Genomic DNA, 9,994 nt, shown 5'->3' with positions numbered 1-9,994 from the left:
TCACTTGAGCAAGGCTCTCCTCCAGCCAAAGAGATTATTGCATTTAGGGATACAAATCCAAGTGGCAGGAACCCCATTGCTCTCCAGTCACAGCTGAAGGCCTGCATCTGCACAAGATGTTTGGGCCGCCTCATTCTTCCTTTGGTTTTGCCCTCAAATGCCATTGCCCTTTCTGCCTCAACTAGAAATACCACAGCTGTGCCATAACCAGGCAGTGGGTCATATTCCAAAGGCAGTGCGGTCTGGAGAGGATGAATGAAGAAGAGCTCTCCTCACTTATGAAACCATACAAAAAAAGCCATATGTGTGACTTAGTACCAATAAAAAACAATTGGTAGTTCAGAAAAAAATGTTGAATTTTCTGAAGGGGTCAGAAGGAGGAGAATCTTCCAAGTGAGTTGATGTTTCAGAAACTTTATTAATAACAACTCTAATCTATCATTCTATGCTACAAATCTCTTTAGCAACCCTACTCTACAATCCTACTCTAAACTGGTAACAGAGATAACATCTTGACATGATTGCTATGTTCTCGTCTCCTAGGGTTAGGCTTAGGCTTAGGCTTAGGCTTAGGCTTAGACTTAGGTTCAGGTTTGGGTTTAGGTTTAGGCTTTGGCTTAGGCTTAGGGTTGGGGTTAGGGAAAGGGTAAGGGAAAGGGTAAGGGATAGAGATAGGGATAGGGTTTGTTTTAGCATTTAAGGTTAGGGTAAGGTTTTAGGTTTAGAGTTTAGGGTTAGGGTTATTCGTCTTCTTCACTGAGTTGATGACTTGTGCCAGGATGAATGGTGGCTTGGCTGAAGTTACAAATGGATGCTGTCCACTGGAAAAAAAAAAACAAACAAACAAACAAAGAACAGTGAACCATTACTTTCCAAGCTCATTGCTTCAGGGACTCAATCAGGATACATCAAGTTTCTGGAAAGACCCAGAAAGAGGAGCAATGGGACCATCTTCTCCCCAGTCATCCCCAATGTGCAAGACCTTGCCATCTCAGGCAAACATGGCCCAGAATCCCACTCATCTGTTTATTGTGATGTCTTCATCATGCTGGGATTTTTGCCCTGCCAGCGCTCTAGAAATGCTGCTTTCTGTCCCGGGGTTTTCTTCCTTTCAGGAAACTCCAATGACTCACATAGGTCCCTGCCTTTGAAAGACAGGCACTGTGCTGATTCCCACAGGGACAGAAAGCAGTGTCTGCCTTTCCATGCCCTGCCCCTCGTGTGCTGGATGGCACCTTCCTTCCCAGCAGGTCCAGTCCAGTGGCACTGGGCCCTGCAGTTCCCTCTCTGCCACACAACCTGGCAGTAACCCTGGCACAGTTCCCGTCTGCTTGAGCGTGCCAGGCAGCAGATGGGGCTGGGACAAGTCCCTCCCAGCTGTCCCTGTTTGCATGGCAGAAACCACTGAGGGTGGGCTGGGGGGAACCAACCAGGGCCCCTCAGAGGCTCACAGTGAGCCCCCCACAGCCCCTCCTGCCCACAGCCAAATCTCTGACCCCTAGGCTGGGACTGGCTTCCTTGGGTTCCTCCACCACCATTTCATGTCTCTGTACCCTGCATTGCTCTACTTCAATTCTTTTGCCATTAGATAAAACTGAATACTCCACCAAATCACAAAAGAGGGCAACAGACACAGTCAGAGGACAGAGCACCTCTCCTCACAGGAAATGCAGAGGGAGCTGGAGTTATTCAGTTTTGTGAAGGACAGGCCCCAGGGAGACTTTATTGCCACTTTCCAAGACTTCAGAGTGGCTTTGAAGAAAGTGCGGGACATCTTTTTTAACAGGGCCAGTTACAATAGGATATGGACAAATATTTTTAAACACTAAGGGCATCTAATCAGAGTAGGTCTAAGGAAGAACTTGTTTTCTTTGAGCATGGTGCCACACTGGCACAGCTTGCCCCAAGAGCTTGTAGGTGCCCCATCCCTGCAGCCATTCCGGCTCCGGTGGCAAAGGGCTCTGAGCAACCTGATCTCTTTAAAGATGTCCCTGCTCATTGCAGGACACTTGCACCAGAGGACATTTGCAGGGCCCTGCCACCCAGCCCAGTCTAGGATTCTTCACCATTTTCATTTGAAGAGCAGCAAGAGTGGAGGTGAGGAGGAAGGGGGATCATCTGCTGCCTTGGGCTTGAGTGGAGGAGGAGCCCATCCCTCAGAGCCTGTTTCACCTGCAGCCCCTTCACATTTTACCTGCAGGAGCTCCTTGGCAGACCAGCGCTGCTCCTCGTCTGTCTGCAGGCAGCAGCTCAGGAAGTCACGCAGCAAAGCCGAGAGGAGCTTGGGCTGCCGCAGCTGTGGAGTCCCTACTGTGGCTATCAGGTATGTAGCCTGGAGAGAAAGGAGACACCAGGCTCCACCTCCTGCTTTCACATCTCTAAGGCTCTCCCAGATCCCTTTGTTTAACCTCTGTTCTTCAGTGGCAGTTTCTGCCCTGGCACAGACCCAGAGATGACTTTCCTTTACCAACCAAAAACCCAAACCCTGATGCAGCCACAGCTTTTCCACCATCCTGCAGATCTTGCCTTGGCAGCTGATTTCATTGTCTGACCTAGTTAGTGGGAACTACATCAGCTAAAGGACATTTGCTTCTCTGAGGATTCATGCCAGCTTGAGATGGTTTTTGGAAGAGGGACTTTGCTATACCAACTAATTTCAAGGGTTAGTACATGAAAGGCATCTCTGCAGTGCTTGTTGGTCCTTTAAGCGCACGTGCCCTAGAACAAAACTCATCAAGCTTTTTGTGCTGTTCTTGAAAACAATGGGAATTGGAAGAAAAGAAAGGAAATCCATCAGTTAATACCCAGGTAGGGAAACAAACATTTACAATCTCCTCTTCAACACAGACACATTAAGATGCCTGCACAAATGTATTGGGAAATGCCTGCTTGGGCACACAGGAGCCACTTGCAGCTCTGTCTCTCAGCAGTCTGAAAATTTCAGCTTCCCATTTTTGCAGCCAAAGAAAAATTGTCTAGGTCAGAAGAAGGAGAGGTTCCATCCCTATGGACACCCTCTAGTCATTTGGCTGCTCAAGTCAATGCATTAATGGTAGGCCCATGCCAGAAAGTGCCAGGAAAGAAACAGGAGGTTTTGGCAGGCTCTCCGCATCACCAGGCTCTGCCTTGGTGACGTGCAGAATGTTGCTTGGGCTAGGAGAGAAACACGGTCACTGAGTGTTTCAGCAGCACTGCACAAGAAGCAGAAGAGACTCTGTGCATTACACCCTCATGCCCATGTTTTCCAGTGAGAAGAAACTGCACACAGGGTTAGGTTCCTCTCTAAAGACCACGGTTTTAGAAACTTTGTTGGGTTTGGGTTTCCTTCTTTCATTTCTGGAAAGATAACAACACTTTTAAGATGCTTTTCCCCTGTTATTAAGGCCATCTACACAGACAAAAGAACTGGAACCACTAACCCAAAGGAAAGGGTTGAGTGAGAATGAAGTTTGTTTGGAGTTGGTTTGCATGTGGTAAGGCTTGAGTTCCCCCACTGATGCAACCAAAAGTACAGCAGATGCTGATGTGTTGCAGGGACATTTGTAGGAGGGGACCTTGGTGGAAGTAGTTCCAGCAGATGGCAATGGGATTTTGTCCAGTGGCACACAGGACATGGGACAGGTGAGAAAGACAGTGGGATCAGTGAGTATTTGCTCCTTACCGTGCCAGAACTTTCGCCCAAGTAAAGAGGTTCTTGTTCTATCATTTCAATTCCCACAATTCCAAAAGACCATATGTCCACTTTGGGGCCATATGGTTGACCTGTCACCACTTCAGGCGCCATCCACCAAGGAGTCCCGGTTACTGAGCACCGTCTGCTCTGCTCAGGGGTGAGCTGAGTAGCGAGGCCAAAATCAGCTGAGGAGAAAACAAAATACTAGTTTTATCTGAATTCTGTGCAATTAGGAAAGCAAGCAAAAGAATTCCCCAGTAGAAGTTTGAAATTGCTCTGTTGAATCTCCTGGCATTGGCGACTTTAAAAATCCCCCCATGTTTTATACTGCCTCTAGCAGTGGCTTTTGTTCTTTGGAAACTTTAGACTTGTAACTCCCTCCCTCTGGAAGGGACCCACACAGACCATGGCCACTCTTGACTGCTTGTGGCTCCTTCTACCTCTGTGCACGTTGCAACTGTGCCCTCAGCTTGCAGCAGGGGTCCCTGCACTGCCACCAGCACCATTTTTGGGGAGCTGGCAGTCACGCCAAGCAGCCCCACACCCACATCCCTGGAACGCTGCACCTGACCAAGAATATACTGACCCAGCTTGACAGAACCGTCCGTTCTGAGAAGGATGTTGTCACTCTTCACGTCTCAATGGATCACATCGTTTGCATGAAGAAAATCCAGTCCTTGCAGGCACTGAGTGAGAAAACAGAAACAGAAGGGCAAAAATGAGTGATGTGATTTCATCACACAAGAAAGGAAACAAAGAATCTAAAAGATTCCCTCTCCAGGGGAATGGGGAGTAATGGCAGAACAGTCATGGCCACTGAGAGGAAGAGCTTGCTGCTCCAACACTTGCAGAGCAGGACCTTTCTGAGGAAAGGCACGTCAGCTTTTGAAAGAGCAACAGCACCTGCTGTTGTAGGCTGTCCCCTGCCAACCAGCCAGGATGACTCCTGCTGCAGCGCATGTGCTCAGAAGCAAAGAGCATTCTGGCTGCACTCCTATCCTTTTTAGCTGAGCACTGAGAGAAACGAGTCTCTCTCTTCTTTCTTTGCTGTTTGTTTCAAATCCTGCCACCAGCACCTTTGCTTTTACAGGCAAGGAATGCAGTGAAGACAGACTCCAGGCAAACATTTAGAGAGGCAAGGTGGAGAACAGCAACTACAAATACAAGAGACAGAGCGAGAATACAACAGCAGGAGATAAGAGTACTGGCACTGAGTACAGGGAGTGCAGGGGCACTGGCAGGCCTTTCACTTGAGATGCTTTTACTTGCCCATAGCATACCAGCAACACAGAAACAAAGCTCGGCACAGAAAACCTCTCCTGTTCTGAGCCCCTGTTTCCCAGACAATCCTGCCCAAGCCCTTGGAAACACAGATGGGATTGCTGACCTCCCGACTGATGGCTGCCATCTCATCTTCAGACAGGCAGGTCTGGCTGACAATGTCGCTCAGGACACCTCCATCCATGTACTCTATAACCAGCAAGAGTTCCTCGCCCAGAAGGTAGCTGAAAGAAGGAAACAAGGGGGTAGAGATGAACATGCATGGCTACGTTGATTTTTTGCTTCCAGGTTTCTTATTTCCAGATGCCTTTGTGACAAGGACAGAATCAAAGGAATAGACATTCCCTCTTGGCTGTGCATTATTTGCAATCTGTGCAGTCTCATAGAGAAAGACACATCTGTGAAAAAGAGATGTCTTAGATGGGCAGCAAATGAAAAGTGCAGTTTAGAAAGAGCCCAGATAAAAAACATGCCAGGCATGATGTTTCTGGAAATAAGCACCTAGTCTTCCTGGCATGCATAGCAATGGCAAAGAGGGGCAACAATCCAAGGGAAATCCACTTTAGGATGGTTCATCTGCACTTAAGAAACTTTAAAAGATCAATCCCAAATAAATGTGGAGGCAGTGAACTTTGAGGCTATTGAGTTAGGAAGATACAGCTGATCCAGGTTTTGAATAATTTTGGAGTAATTATCAAACTAGGTGTGCCAGGGAAGACTCATGCAGACAAGATGCACTCTCTTCTCATCCATTGGAGATGAGTAGAGAAATATGAATAAATATAAATTAACAGCTTTACTTGCTGCCACTGACCAAAGTGGGTTTTTAACCTCTCATGTTTGCTTTATGTAAACACACATCCATGGGATAAGACCATGACCTCTCACCTGTCTAAATAATTCACAACATTGGGACTCCTATACCTCTTCATGATCATTATTTCATTAAAGGTTAGCTCCTTCCTCCTCACTCCTTGAAGATTTATTTTTTTTATTGCCACCTAAAATGACATTGAAAATCAGTAACTTGAGGGGTTGGTGGCACGAGACCACGAGGCACGTGGAGCGAGTGAATTTGCAATGACACAGCTGAACTGTGCCAAACTGCCTTGTGATTAGGCACTGCAGTAATCAGGAACTGACATTCCAACAGCCCATTTCTCTGCTCCCTTGGGAGCCAGTTACAGGACACGTGGGGCCACTGACATTTTGCCTTGACCACTTGGTAACAACGGTGTCTCAGTTATCACCCACAAACCTCTGACCACACTGCTTTGTTTGGGACTCAGAAGAAGGAATCCATGCCTTAATACTCTGTGGATACATCTTGTGATATGGGCAGGGCTTAGGGCTTTCAAGGACACCTTGCAGATCTCTCCCTACGTGCAGTTCCCAAGTGCAGCACTGCAGGTGGCTAAGGAACTACCAGTAACTTTCAGATGGATTTGCTGGCAGCCAGAAATGAGAATTCAGGACTCTGAAGCTGTAGCCCCAAAGAGCAGTGAGGTGCTCGCAGGCACCACCTTTGTTTTAGCAATGGAGAGCGAGTGAGCGCGTCCTTCTCTGAAAGGAACCGCTGCCCTCCGTGCCTTCCTTCCGGCAGCTGAGGAGGACAAAGTCCCAAATGTGTTCTGTGGGCTGGCACCAGTCTGTGCTTCTTGTGCCTTTTCAGCACAGCTCTGCCCAAAGCTCCAGCCACAGCTCACACCAGAGGGGAAAGCCCTCGAGTGCAGCAGAGTCTGCAGGGGCTGGTGACATTTACCTCTCCTCCTGTGGCACTGTCGAGTGCTCTGTAAACATCTCCAAAAGTCCTAGAAAAAAAACAGAAGCAGAGAAAGGAGAAGCTGTTTAGATCTTGCAGTGAAAGCCAGCCCACACAGGAGATCTCTGCTGGAAGTGTCAAAACCTGCAGGATGCAGGAGGGCTCTGCCAGAAGGGAGATGATGCATTTTCCTCTCAAGTGCATGGGCACTGGGCCTGTTCCTGAAGCACTGGGGTCCAATTTCTAAAGGGAGTTTAGTCTTTCCTCTTGGGTTTCACTGTCTAAACAGTGTGGTTCCTATCCTGACCACAGAGTGTTTCCCTCTTCAAACCAGGGGAAAGAATTGTTCCTGGGAACTGTTATCTCACAGCTTTGATAGGGCATAGGTTGCTCTTTCAGACAAGCAAGTTTCTTCTCTTTTCATTAGTGTGCCAGTATGATTTTGAGACACACAAAACATGCTAAAGAAATTAACACAGAGCTGTCCCACACTTGAGAGACAAGGAGACCTTCCAGGTCCTGTTCCTTGATGCAGGCAAGACCTCGGTAGCAAGGCATCTCTGACAATGCCTTCTGAGCCCACTCACAAATTCTGAGCAGCATTGAGAGATGGGACGATCTATCCCCAGTGTGTGATCATCTTTGCAGCTGTCCTGACTTCACGCTGGATAGACATTCCACCCCAAAAACACCTGGCCCACGGTTGTGCAGGAGTAACTGCTGTTGGACTCACCCGCTGCCAATATAATTCAGATGCGTGTATTTCATCAGGGCATTTTCAGTGGTGTTCACCATTCTCCCTGAGGGAAACAAAATGCAAGATGCTGACTTTAAAGCAGAGATCCCAGCCTCCAGGAGATACAAAAGGCAGCCCCAGCACCTGGAGCTCTGAGCCCTTTGTGGTCAGCTGGGTAACAACAACCACAACCAGGCAGACAGCCCTGCAGCACAGGTGGCCAGCACAGAGACTGATTTGTACAGTCTTTTGAAGAGTTCTCTTGACAGGAAACAAAGCACAGGGACATACAATCCCAGGAGAGGAGGACATCTTCCCCACCTTTCAGCAGTTTGCCAAAGGAATGCCTTCCCATTTGTAAACCAGAGCAGCTCCAGCTGTAACCGATCCTGACGGGGCTTTCAGCATCAGGACCCTGACCTGTTTGTGAGCAGGCTGAGCTCAAAGATGCCCCTCTCCCAGCTAAGGAAGGCTCCAGCCTCTGCAGTCCCTCCAGCCCTCAGGGACAGGGCAGCGACCACAACAAGGCTGGCAAAGCCCCAGCATGAGCACTGACAGGCACTGATGGGAAGAAGCCAGAGTGAGCCTGAGCCCCAGACAAGCTGTTACCCCCATTCAGGACACAACAGGATGGGCTTTGAGATCAGCCACACCGAGGCGCAGATCAGTGCCCTTTTTGTCCTAACAGGTGATGGCAGACAGAATCCACTGGGCTCTGGTCTCAGCCCCACCAGGTCTCTTATCTGAGAGCACAGCACTGGCAGCTGTTACGGGCAAGAAGCAGATTCATTGGGTTGTGCTGCAGAATCACAAAGGGCTTGATGTGTTTTCCTAGAGACTGATCTGAGCAGGGCCTGGGCCAATGGGTAGGATTCTAACAATCATGGGAAAGAGTGGGAATCAGGTATGGAAAAGTGCCATGGATCTGAGGGATATACCATGGCTGGGCTGGAGGCTCTCTCCTGAGAAATGCCTGCAGTACAGTTTTATCTGATCACGCCACTTGGATGTGTCTCCTGGACACATCTTGATAAGCATAAAACTAGAAGATTAAATAAAGTTTGTTATCAAAGTCTCTGTTTTTCCTTTGGCGGCACATGGAAAATACCTTGTGCTCTCTATTTGTCCTGTAACCTGATGTTCTTTCAAAGTAGTTCTTATTGACAAAAAGATAGCATTCTCTTATTGACAAAAATATAGCATTCTCATGAAAATAAACTGCAGATGTAGTAGTGGTAACAGTAACAGTCATAAAAATGACATCAGTAAAACGTGGGGTAGAAGGGCTCCTTCAGGATGGAGAAAAACACAACAAAAAACCCCCACCAAAAATGAACAACAGAAAAGCAATCCCACCCCACCCCCCCCAAAAAAAAATCCCCAACTAAAAAGACAAAACTCCAAAGTCAGTCCATTTCTGTGAAGTTTTTTTGCTGTGATGACTGGTTGCAAGTCCGGAGTCTAAGGAGAATTGAGGAAGCTAAAAATTCTGTTCAGTTTGGCCACTAGCACACAGGACTTGCCTAGATCATTTGCTAGGTCACAGCCTTCTGCTGATCCAAGAACAATCCCTGCTTCAGCCTTTAGCAGAGAGGGAAGCTCAGCCAAACCCAAGCCAGTCCCAGGTGCCCTCAGAGGCAGCAGGAACACCCAGAGCTCTCTCGCTGCCTCGGAGCACAGCACTGCCTCTGGGGAGTCCTAAATGGCCCTGTGACACCGAGCTCAGGAGGAGCATTTGGTACAGCTCTGCTGACACCTGCACACAACACACTGTCCCTCAGATAAGAAACACCCCAAACGTACCCAGCAGCTCCAGGTACTCCTCCTCAATCTCCTGTTCCCGGGATGTGCCCGAGCCTGAGTTCCCAGGTTTCACAGAAGGCCTTCCTCGAGGTGATGCTGCTGCAGCAGCAGGTTCAGAGCCCATGATGTGCTGGACCTGGAGCATTTCTAGTGGGCACTGTTCCTGTGCCTCACTCCTCACTTGGGGTTCTTCATTGCCACACATTCCCTGCAAGTCTTCGCAGGCTGCCCGGTGAAATGTCAACACTTGCACCTCAAGTCAAACAGAACAAAGCAGTCAGACACTACAGCTTGTCCCTGTCAGCCAGGAGTCATCGACTGTGAGGAAAGGCAAAGAACAGATTGACAGGAGATACAACAGCTTGTTTCAATCCTCCATCTGGGTCACCAAGTTCCACTGTAAAAACACCTCAAGAAAAAAGGAGAGCAGGAACAGGCCAGCAGGAATCAATTTGGATGACTGCTGGCCAAAAGGCCAAAGGACAAGTTTCACTGTCCAGGGCAGATGTTGAGATTCAGCACACCGGGAAATGTCCTTCAGAGTGACTGTGATACACACACTACAGCAGCATGGCACTCAGAGGCATGGCCCCACTCCCTGCTGCTCTGCACTGGAAAGGCAAGAAGGGCAGAAACCACCAGATTGGTGACTGCAGTGGCTGCATCCCTCTTTCACTCACTTGGTTTTGCAGAGACTGACGGAAGCGATTAAGTTTCTCTCTGATGATTTTCATTTCTT

General features: G+C 48.4%; 1 pseudogene; it reads right to left on the bottom strand.

The window, feature by feature from the left end:
* Nucleotides 1–551: 551 nt before the first annotated feature.
* On the bottom strand, nt 552–9,400 carry LOC131093343 (serine/threonine-protein kinase PAK 3-like; annotated as a pseudogene).
* Between the last annotated feature and the right edge of the window lie 594 nt (nt 9,401–9,994).

This window comes from Melospiza georgiana, chromosome 25 (genome assembly GCF_028018845.1).
Source record: "Melospiza georgiana isolate bMelGeo1 chromosome 25, bMelGeo1.pri, whole genome shotgun sequence".
In the NCBI taxonomy this organism is placed as follows: Eukaryota; Metazoa; Chordata; class Aves; order Passeriformes; family Passerellidae; genus Melospiza; species Melospiza georgiana.
This window is presented reverse-complemented; position numbering and strand designations above follow the sequence as displayed.